Source organism: Pseudonaja textilis, chromosome Z (assembly GCF_049901715.1).
Source record: "Pseudonaja textilis isolate UNSWEBS1 chromosome Z, rPseTex1.2, whole genome shotgun sequence".
NCBI lineage: Eukaryota > Metazoa > Chordata > Lepidosauria > Squamata > Elapidae > Pseudonaja > Pseudonaja textilis.
Genome location: NC_142008.1, coordinates 3,574,192 through 3,584,191, shown reverse-complemented (window position 1 = coordinate 3,584,191; position 10,000 = coordinate 3,574,192). Strand labels below are relative to the sequence as shown.

General features: G+C 46.6%; 1 protein-coding gene across 1 annotated transcript in view; it reads left to right on the top strand.

Moving 5' to 3' along the window:
• The window catches only part of MINDY4 (MINDY lysine 48 deubiquitinase 4), a 74,661-nt gene that overhangs the window by 38,526 nt on the left and 26,135 nt on the right, over positions 1-10,000 (top strand). The gene's annotated exons all lie outside the window — the stretch shown is intronic.

Here is a 10,000-nt window from a genome sequence, read left to right as displayed (position 1 = left end):
AGGTGCGAACCTGTAGAATCCCACCCCTGGTCCTGCATCCAGTTTTGGTCCCCACACTATAAAAAAGATGTGGAGGCTCCAGAAAGAGTGCAGAGCAAAACAACCAGGATGATTAGGGGACTGGAGACTAAAACATATGAAGAAAGGTTACAGGAACTGGGCCTGGCTAGTCTAGGGAAAAGAAGGATCATGGGAGACAGGAGTGCAGTTTTCCAATATTTGAGGGGCTGCCACAGAGAGGAGGAAGGGGTCAAGCTACTTTCCAAAGCACCCAAAGGCCACATAAGGAATAATGGATAGAAACTGAACAAGGAGAGATTTAACCTAGAAACAAGGAGAAACTTTCTGACAGTGAGAACAATCAACCAATGGAACAGAAGTTGCCTTCAGAAGTTGTGGGAGCGTCATCACTTGAGACTTTCAAGAAGAGACTGGACTGCCACCTGTCAGAAACGGTGTCGGGTTTCCTGCTTGGGTGGGGTGTGTGTGGACTAGATGACCTACCAGGTCCCTTCCAACTTGATTATCTGTTATCTGTTATCATTCTGGAACCCAAATGACAAGAAGTTTTAACCTATTTTGTACTGTCGGCATGTATCTTGGGTTTTTGCTTTGGTAGCAAAGACACCGTGTGAAATCAGTTTGTTTTTCTCAACTTTGGCAAGTTTAGGCATGGCTGGCTGGGGAATTCTGGGAGTTGAAGTCCACACATCTTAAATTTGTCAAGGTTAAACAAAAAAAAAACCTAGTTTGTCATCCTAATTCCAGGGCTGCCGAGTGCCAAGGCGTACTTGAAGCCATGTTGACATCCTGGTGCGAGGAACATGATGCAGATGGCATCTTGGCAAACTTTGAGAAACCATTTCAGCTTCTTCTGGTACCTGATTCTGGAGCATGTAAGCTCCCAGACATCATGCAAAAATCCATGTAACTGTAGGATCAGCCAAGCTTAAAGCTTGAAGGACATTTCATGGGCTGTTTGGACGGTAGCCCTTCCCCAGATCTGGGTCCCACATTTTACAAACCTTCTTGCCACTGTTAACAGATAATCAGAATTGGAAGGGACCTTGTAGGTCATCTAGTCCAACCCCCCACCCAAGCAGGAGACTATCATTTCTGATAGATGGCTGTCCAGTCTCTTCTTGAAAGCCTCCAGTGATGACACTCCCATAACTTCTGAAGGCAACTTCTGTTCCATGGGTTGATTGTTCTCACTGTCAGAAAGTTTCTCCTTATTTCCAGGTTGAATCTCTCCTTGTTTAATTTCCATCCATTATTCCTTGTCTGGCCTTCGGGTGCCTTGGGGAATAGATTGACTCCCACTTTTGAGGGGCAGCCCCTCAAATATTGGAAGATGCTCTCCTGTCTCCCCTGGTCCTTCTCTTCCCTAGACCAGCCAAGCCCAGTTCCTGTAACCATTCATTGTATGTTTTAGTCTCCAGTCCCTTAATCATCCTGGCTGTTAAGTGAATCACTGCAGTTGCTAATAACAACAGTTGCAAAGTGAATTTGCTGGTTAGAAGGCCGCAAAGGGGGATTACACAATCTCCCCTCCCCCCAGGACATTGCAACCGTCATAAATACGAGTCAGTTGCCAAGGCCCTGATTTTTAATCGCATGACCATGTGGCAACAGTTGTAGGTGTGAGAAAGGGACATAGATCACCTTTTTTTAAAGTGCTGTTGTAACTTGTAATGGTTACTAAATGAACTGTTGTAAGTCAAGGATTACTTTTACCCTTGCTTTGCTGGACTTATGACTAAGGGGACTTAGGAACTGTATGTCAAGTGGATTTTTATTTTTTTATTTTTAAGCGCAGCAAATTAAAAAAAAAAAAGCCTGAACCTCTTAGCTCAAGTCCTCAACATGAGGAAACAAACAGCGGAAGTAATTTGGTCCCATTCTTATCTTCTGTTTATGTTGAGCAGTTTCTAAATGAACGCCCGCCTTACCGCTCAGGAGGAGGAAAGAAACGTAGGCAGGCGAAGGGAGAATTCGCCGTTCTTCCTTAAAGTCTTTAAGTTCCAAATGTCAGGATAACCTAACCTTTCCTGTCTGTCAAAAGGGCCACAGGATGAACTCCATCGTCTGTTCTGGCGGGGAAAAATATTCCCTGGGGGCAGGTTGGGAAACAGTTTATCCTGGAGAAGGTCCCGGGGTGCAATTGCCAAAAATCAATGCCAAAACGATGGCAGACTCGCCAAGTCGGTTGTGAGGAGGCTCAGAATATGCGGAGGAGCCACACTGTACAGGGAATCCCTGACTTACAACAGTTCGTTTGGTGGCCAAAGTTACAACAGCGCTGCAAAAAGCGGACTTACGGCCATTTTCCACATGTACATCCCCATGGTCCCGTGTTCAAAATTCAGACACCTGGCCATTGATTCACACTTATGACGGTCACAATGACCCGGGGTCACGTAATTCCCCTCTTCACAACTTTCTCACAGGTGAAGTCCAAGGGGAAGGCAGATTCACTGGACAAGCAGATCAGTAACTTACCAACTGCAGTGGTTCACTTAGCAACTGTGGCAAGAAAGGTCGTAAGATGGGACAAAGCTCGCTTAACAAATGTCAGACTTAACAACAGAAGTTTTAGCCCAGTGGTGGTCTTGGGCCAAGGACTACCTGTCAAGGAATGGCTGGCTACCTGTAATTCCTCCTTCAAGGGTTTGCTTGTAACTCTTTCCTGAGTAGGTATTTTGAAATTACCTTGGAATGGAAAGAGCTGCGGGCGGCCCTTGAGGAAGGGATATTCATTCACCTACAGACGCTTTTCCAAAAGAAAACAAGGGGAAAAAAGCTGGACTTTCTTGTGTTGTTTTTTCTTTTCCTTTGAAAACATTTTGCTTCTCATCCAAGCAGCTTCTTCAGTTCGAACTGAAGAGCCTGAGAACTGAAAAACTGAGGTTAGAACTGAAGAACCTTCCTGGATGAGAGGCAAAACTTTTTCAAGGAAGAAAAAAAAAACAAACCCCAAGAAAGTCCAGTTGCTTTTTGGAAAATCACCTTTTCAGAAAACGACGATCTGTACGATTAACTCCACAGACATTCCACCATTCGTTCAATGACAATGGGACCGAATGAAGGGTTTTCTCGACAAGAGACACCTTGGCTAAGGATTTCTGGGAGTTGAAACCCACAATCCTGTAACTTGCCCAGTTAGGAAAGACTGAACCACCTTCTAGAACATTCTGTTCCCTGTCCAACGGGGAACACCACTAGCTAGTTGCACCTTGGCGTAGGATCCTAACTCTAACCTCCCAGGCGCCACCCAAATCGTTTCTGGAATAAAAGTGCTCCAGTATCACAAGGAAAGCGACAATAATTTTACCTAGGAAATTGTCTGTCAGCAACCTCGGTGAAAGTGGTTCCCACGTGAATTGACCTATGTTTTAAATCAGGCTTGTCCAACCCGCGGCCCATGGGCCGCATGCGGCCCAGGTCGGCTCGTAATGCGGCCCAGTGCCCACCCCAACCTTCGTGCAAGAGGACAAGCCAGCGAGGAGGAGGAGGAGAGGCAGGCGCGAGGTGGGGCGAGGCAAGCACCACGCCAAGCAGCAACAGAAAAGGTGGGTGCCGTCAGAGCGCTCCTCGTGCTGAGGCAGCAGCAGCCCAAGAGTCCTGCTCCGCTACCTCCTGCTGTTGCTGCCGCCGCCATCACCAGAGCTGTTGTAGCGGCTTCTGCCCCGCCCCGTCGCTGCCGCCGGAGCTGTTGTAGCGGCTTCTGTCCCCGCCGCCGCCACTGCTGCTGCTGCACCGAGCCTCCCGGTCCTCGCCTTCCAGTCCTGCCGTATGCAGCCGGGCCATTTGCAGGAGGAGAGGTAGGCGCGAGGCGGGCGAGCTTTCCCCCCGCGTTCCTTTCTCCCTGGTTGACTATTTTTTATGATATCTTATGAAAAAAATGTTTTCTATGGTTTTTTTGGATGATCAGGTATTGTTACTGTTATTTGATTTTATGTGCGGCCCAAACCATATTTTCATCTTCTAATGTGGCCCAGGGAAGGTGAAAGGTTGGACAAGCCTGTTTTAAATAAAGATATAGATCTCAGTTCAGGCTCCCAAAAACTCTTGAAGTTTTTAAACTTGTGCTTTGTTTTTTGTTTTCTTAAATAGTTGAAGGAAACAATGTGGTTTTTTTTTAAAAAAAATTAAAAGCCCCATCCTTTTTTTAAATTATTTTTTTGGGGGGAAAGGGGAAGAAACAATAGTGCTGAAAAAACAGCCTAGAGTCTAGGGAACGTTGAAGGTCAGAAAGGAGGCTGTTTGTACCATTAAAGCCCATTTATTCTCATCTGTGGAAAAAGCGACTCAGCCTAATCAGCCTTGTTACCTTGAGATTACAAGCTCAAGATGCCACCTCTTCCCTTTACCTCTAAGTAAACTGGCTCGTTTGGACAGACTTGAACGTGGAGCCCTGTCCAACAAAATGCAATTCAGTGGTTAAAAAATAAAAAGTAAGTTCCTACACATAGCCAAGAAAAACCAAATTTATTGAATAGGTGGTACCTGGCTCAACAGTAGTACCCGTGAGAATGGTGGAATTCAAAAAATTTTTTACTACTGGTTCTTTGGGCGTGGGGTGGCTTGGTGGGCGTGGCTGTGGAAAGTTACTGCAAAAGCCTTATTCCTTCCCCACCCACCCCACTAACCTGCTTTCCAGCTCCATTCTCCTGTGCAGGGCAAAGAAAGAAGTCCCAGACAATCAGCTGGGACTCAATGGGAGGCGGAGACTAGATGGGGGCTGGGCCAGTCAGAGGTGGCATTGGCCGGTTCTCCAGAACTGGTCAGAACCTGCTGAATACCCACCTCTGATCCTGATGTCTCAGTGTATGACATATACAGCCAGCTGTGTGCTGCAGCTGCGGAAAAAAGCCAATGCCGTCCTAGGCTGCATCAAGATCACACTACTATCACACTACTAACTAGATCACACTACTAACTAGAGCATACAAAACATTTGCTAGACCAATACTCGAATACAGCTCATCAGTCTGGAACCCACATTACGTTATCTGATATTAGCACAATTGAGAAAGTCCAGAAATATTTCACAAGAAGAGTTCTCCACTCCTCTACTCATTGTAGAATACCTTATGCCACCAGACTTGAAATTCTAGAACTAGAAAACCTTGAATTACGCCGTCTTCGGTCTGATTTAAGCATGGTATATAAAATCATACATTGCAATGTCCTACCTGTCAATGAATCCTCCAGCTTCAACCATAACAACACAAGAGCACACAACAGATACAAACTCAAGGTTAACCGCACCAAGCTTGATTGCAGGAAATACGACTTTAGCAACAGAGTGGTCAATGTCTGGAATACTCTACCCGACTCTGTAGTTTCTTCCCCAAACCCCAAAAACTTTAACCTTAGACTGTCTACTATTGACCTCACCCCTTTCCTAAGAGGTCTGTAGGGGGCGTGCATAAGCGCACCAACGTGCCTACCGTCCCTGTCCTATTGTTTCTTTTATTTTTCTTTTTTTTTCTTATATGTACCCATTTCATGTATTCATAATTATGTATACACTTTTACTTATCTCGTAAACCATTGACAAATAAATAAAATAAATAAAATAAAATAAATAAAAAGATCACAATAAGTTGTAGTATTGCTTTAAGTTGCACTAATGTACGGCTGTGAAAGTTGGACTGTAAGGAAGGCTGAGCACCAAAGAACGGAGGCCTTTGAACTCTGGTGCTCGAGGAAAAGACTCCTCCAAGTCCCTTGGACTGCAAGGCCATCCAACCGGTCAGTCCGAGAGGAGATCAGCCCTGACTGCTTTTTAGAAGGCCAGATCGCTGAAACTCAAAGACTTTGGCCACCTAATAAGAAGGAAGGACTCCCTGGAGAAGAGCCAAATGCTGGGAACAGTTGAGGGCAATAGAAGAAGACGGGGATGGCGGAGAAGGAGGTGGCTGGATGGAGTCACCGAGAGCAGTCGGTGTCCGCTTTAATGGTCTCCGCAGGATGGTAGAGGACAGGAAGATCTGGAGGAACATTGTCCGTGGGGTGGCGGCGGGTCGGCCACAACTTTGCGACTAAAAACAAAACAAGGCTATCTTGGAATACCAGAATGGCAGGTTCTGGTCGAAACAATACCCCCCAAATTGTTGAGATTCTAGAAAGAGAGCAGAGAAGAAGAACAAAGATTTTTAGCGGACTGGAGACTAAAACATACCGTGAACAATTGAGGGAACTAGATGTGTCTAATCTAACTAAGCGAAGGACTAGGGGTGACATGAGAGCAGTCTTCCAATATTTGAGGGGCTGCCCCCAAAGAAGAGGGAGTCAAGCTATTCTCCAAGGCACCTGAAGGGAGGAGAAGAAGCAACGGATGAAAACTAGTCAAGGAGAGACGCAATCTGGAACGAAGGGGAAATTCCCTGACAGTGAGAACAATTCACCAGTGGAACGACTTGCTACAAGGAGTTGTGGGTGCTCCATTATTGGAGGCTTTTAAGAAGAGGTTGGACAGCCATTTGTCTGGAATGGCATAGGCTCTCCTGCTTGACCAGGGGGTTGGACTAGAAGACCTCCAAGGGCCCTTCCGACGTTATTATTTGGCGCCATCTTCTTGCATGGTCACTAACATCACCCTTCTGTGGCCATTTTGATATTTTTTGAAATTTTAGACCTGCTTGCCACCCTTTTCTGAGAACCTTCTTGCAAAGTCTGAGGTTGTTGTTGTTGTTTTTTATTCAACTTCATTATACAAATAAAAACAAAAGTGATAAGGAAATAGGGAAAAATAAAGAAAAGAGAGGGAAAAAATGGTGACTTCCAATTGTTTTTCAGTGCAGTAGAATACAAAATACAGTTACAACCTCAAACTTTTTGCTTTAGACGTTTAGCAATAGCAATAGCACTTAGACTTATATACTGCTTTATCGTGCAGCCCTCTCTAAGCGCTTTACAGAGTCAGCCTCTTGCCCCCAACAATCTGGGTCCTCATTTTACTCATCCTGGAAGGAGGGAAGGCTGAGTCAACCTTGAGCTGGGATGGATGGGAGGGAGGGAGGGAAGTAGGGAAGGAAGGAAGGAAGGAAGGAAGGAAGGAAGGAAGGAAGGAAGGAAGGAAGGAAGGAAGGAAGGAAGGAAGGAAGGAAGGAAGGAAAAAAATAGCAATAGTCCATAGACTTATATACTGCTTCACAGCCCTCTCTAAGCGGTTTACAGAGTCAGCCTCTTGCCCCCAACAATCTGGGTCCTCATTTTACTCATCCTGGAAGGACGGAAGGCTGAGTCAACCTTGAGCTGGGATGGATGGATGGATGGATGGGAGGGAGGGAGGGAGGGAGGGAGGAGGAAGGAAGGAAGGAAGGAAGGAAGGAAGGAAGGAAGGAAGGAAGGAAGGAAGGAAGGAAGGAAGGAAGGAAGGAAGAAAAATAGCAATAGTCCATAGACTTATATACTGCTTCACAGCACTCTCTAAGCGGTTTACAGAGTCAGCCTCTTGCCCCCAACAATCTGGGTCCTCATTTTACTCATCCTGGAAGGACGGAAGGCTGAGTCAACCTTGAGCTGGGATGGATGGGAGGGAAGTAGGGAAGGAAGGAAGGAAGGAAGGAAGGAAGGAAGGAAGGAAGGAAGGAAGGAAGGAAGGAAGGAAGGAAGGAAGGAAGAAAATAGCAATAGTCCATAGACTTATATACTGCTTCACAGCCCTCTCTAAGCGGTTTGTCAGCCTCTTGCCCCCAACAATCTGGGTCCTCATTTTACCCATCTCTGAAGGAGGGAAGGCTGAGCCAACCTTGAGCTGGGATGGATGGGAGGGAGGGGGAGGGAGGGAGGGAGGGAAGGAAGGAAGGAAGGAAGGAAGGAAGGAAGGAAGGAAGGAAGGAAGGAAGGAAGGAAGGAAGGAAGGAAGGAAGGAAAAAAAAGCAATAGTCCATAGACTTATATACTGCTTCACAGCACTCTCTAAGCGGTTTACAGAGTCAGCCTCTTGCCCCCAACAATCTGGGTCCTCATTTTACTCATCCTGGAAGGACGGAAGGCTGAGTCAACCTTGAGCTGGGATGGATGGATGGGAGGGAGGGAGGGAGGGAGGGGAGGAAGGAAGGAAGGAAGGAAGGAAGGAAGGAAGGAAGGAAGGAAGGAAAAAATAGCAATAGTCCATAGACTTATATACTGCTTCACAGCCCTCTCTAAGCGGTTTGTCAGCCTCTTGCCCCCAACAATCTGGGTCCTCATTTTACTCATCCTGGAAGGAGGGAAGGCTGAGTCAACCTTGAGCTGGGATGGATGGGAGGAGGGAGGGAAGTAGGGAGGAAGGAAGGAAGGAAGGAAGAAGGAAGGAAGGAAGGAAGGAAGGAAGGAAGGAAGGAAGGAAGGAAGGAAGGAAGGAAGGAAGGAAGGAAGGAAGGAAAAAATAGCAATAGACCATAGACTTATATACTGCTTCACAGCCCTCTCTAAGCGGTTTACAGAGTCAGCCTCTTGCCCCCAACAATCTGGGTCCTCATTTTACTCATCCTGGAAGGACGGAAGGCTGAGTCAACCTTGAGCTGGGATGGATGGGAGGGAGGGAGGGAGGGAAGTAGGGGAGGGAGGAGGAAGGAAGGAAGGAAGGAAGGAAGGAAGGAAGGAAGGAAGGAAGGAAGGAAGGAAGGAAGGAAGGAAAAATAGCAATAGTCCATAGACTTATATACCGCTTTATAGTGCTTTACAGTCCTCTCTAAGCGGTTTACAGAGTCAGCCTCTTGCCCCCAACAATCTGGGTCCTCATTTTACCCATCTCTGAAGGAGGGAAGGCTGAGTCAACCTTGAGCTGGGATGGATGGGAGGGAGGGGAGGAGGAGGGAGGGAGGAAGGAAGGAAGGAAGGAAGGAAGGAAGGAAGGAAGGAAGGAAGGAAGAAATAGCAATAGTCCATAGACTTATATACCGCTTTATAGTGCTTTACAGTCCTCTCTAAGCGGTTTACAGAGTCAGCCTCTTGCACCCAACAATCTGGGTCCTCATTTTACCCATCTCTGAAGGAGGGAAGGCTGAGTCAACCTTGAGCTGGGATGGATGGGAGGGAGGGAGGGAGGGAGGGAGGGAAGGAAGGAAGGAAGGAAGGAAGGAAGGAAGGAAGGAAGGAAGGAAGGAAGGAAGGAAGGAAGGAAGAAATAGCAATAGTCCATAGACTTATATACCGCTTTATAGTGCTTTACAGTCCTCTCTAAGCGGTTTACAGAGTCAGCCTCTTGCCCCCAACAATCTGGGTCCTCATTTTACCCATCTCTGAAGGAGGGAAGGCTGAGTCAACCTTGAGCTGGGATGGATGGGAGGGAGGGAGGGAGGGAGGAGGAAGGAAGGAAGGAAGGAAGGAAGGAAGGAAGGAAGGAAGGAAGGAAGGAAGGAAGGAAGGAAGGAAGGAAGGAAGGAAGGAAAAAATAGCAATAGTCCATAGACTTATATACCGCTTTATAGTGCTTTACAGTCCTCTCTAAGCGGTTTACAGAGTCAGCCTCTTGCCCAACAATCTGTCCTCATTTTACCCATCTCAAGGAGGAAGGCTGAGTCAACCTTGAGCTGGGATGGATGGGAGGGAGGGAGGAGGGAGGGGGAGAAGGAAGGAAGGAAGGAAGGAAGGAAGGAAGGAAGGAAGGAAGGAAGGAAGGAAGGAAAAATAGCAATAGTCCATAGACTTATATATCGCTTATAGTGCTTTACAGTCCTCTCTAAGCGGTTTACAGAGTCAGCCTCTTGCCCCCAACAGTCTGGGCCCTCATTTTACCCACTTCGAAAGGATGGAAAGCTGAGTCAACCTTGAGCCTGGTGGGATTCGATCTGCCAAATTGTAGGCAGCTGCCTGCAGAAGTAGTTTGCAGTACTGCACTCTAACTACTGCACCACAGAAGTTCCTATACTTGCTCCTATTTAGCAAGTGCTATTCATTTTTATAACTATTCATTTCTCTAACAACCAAGTTAACTTAATAATCTAAACCTAAAATCAAATGTCCATTTTTTTTTCTGTTTGAAGTTTAAAGCCCAGAAGTG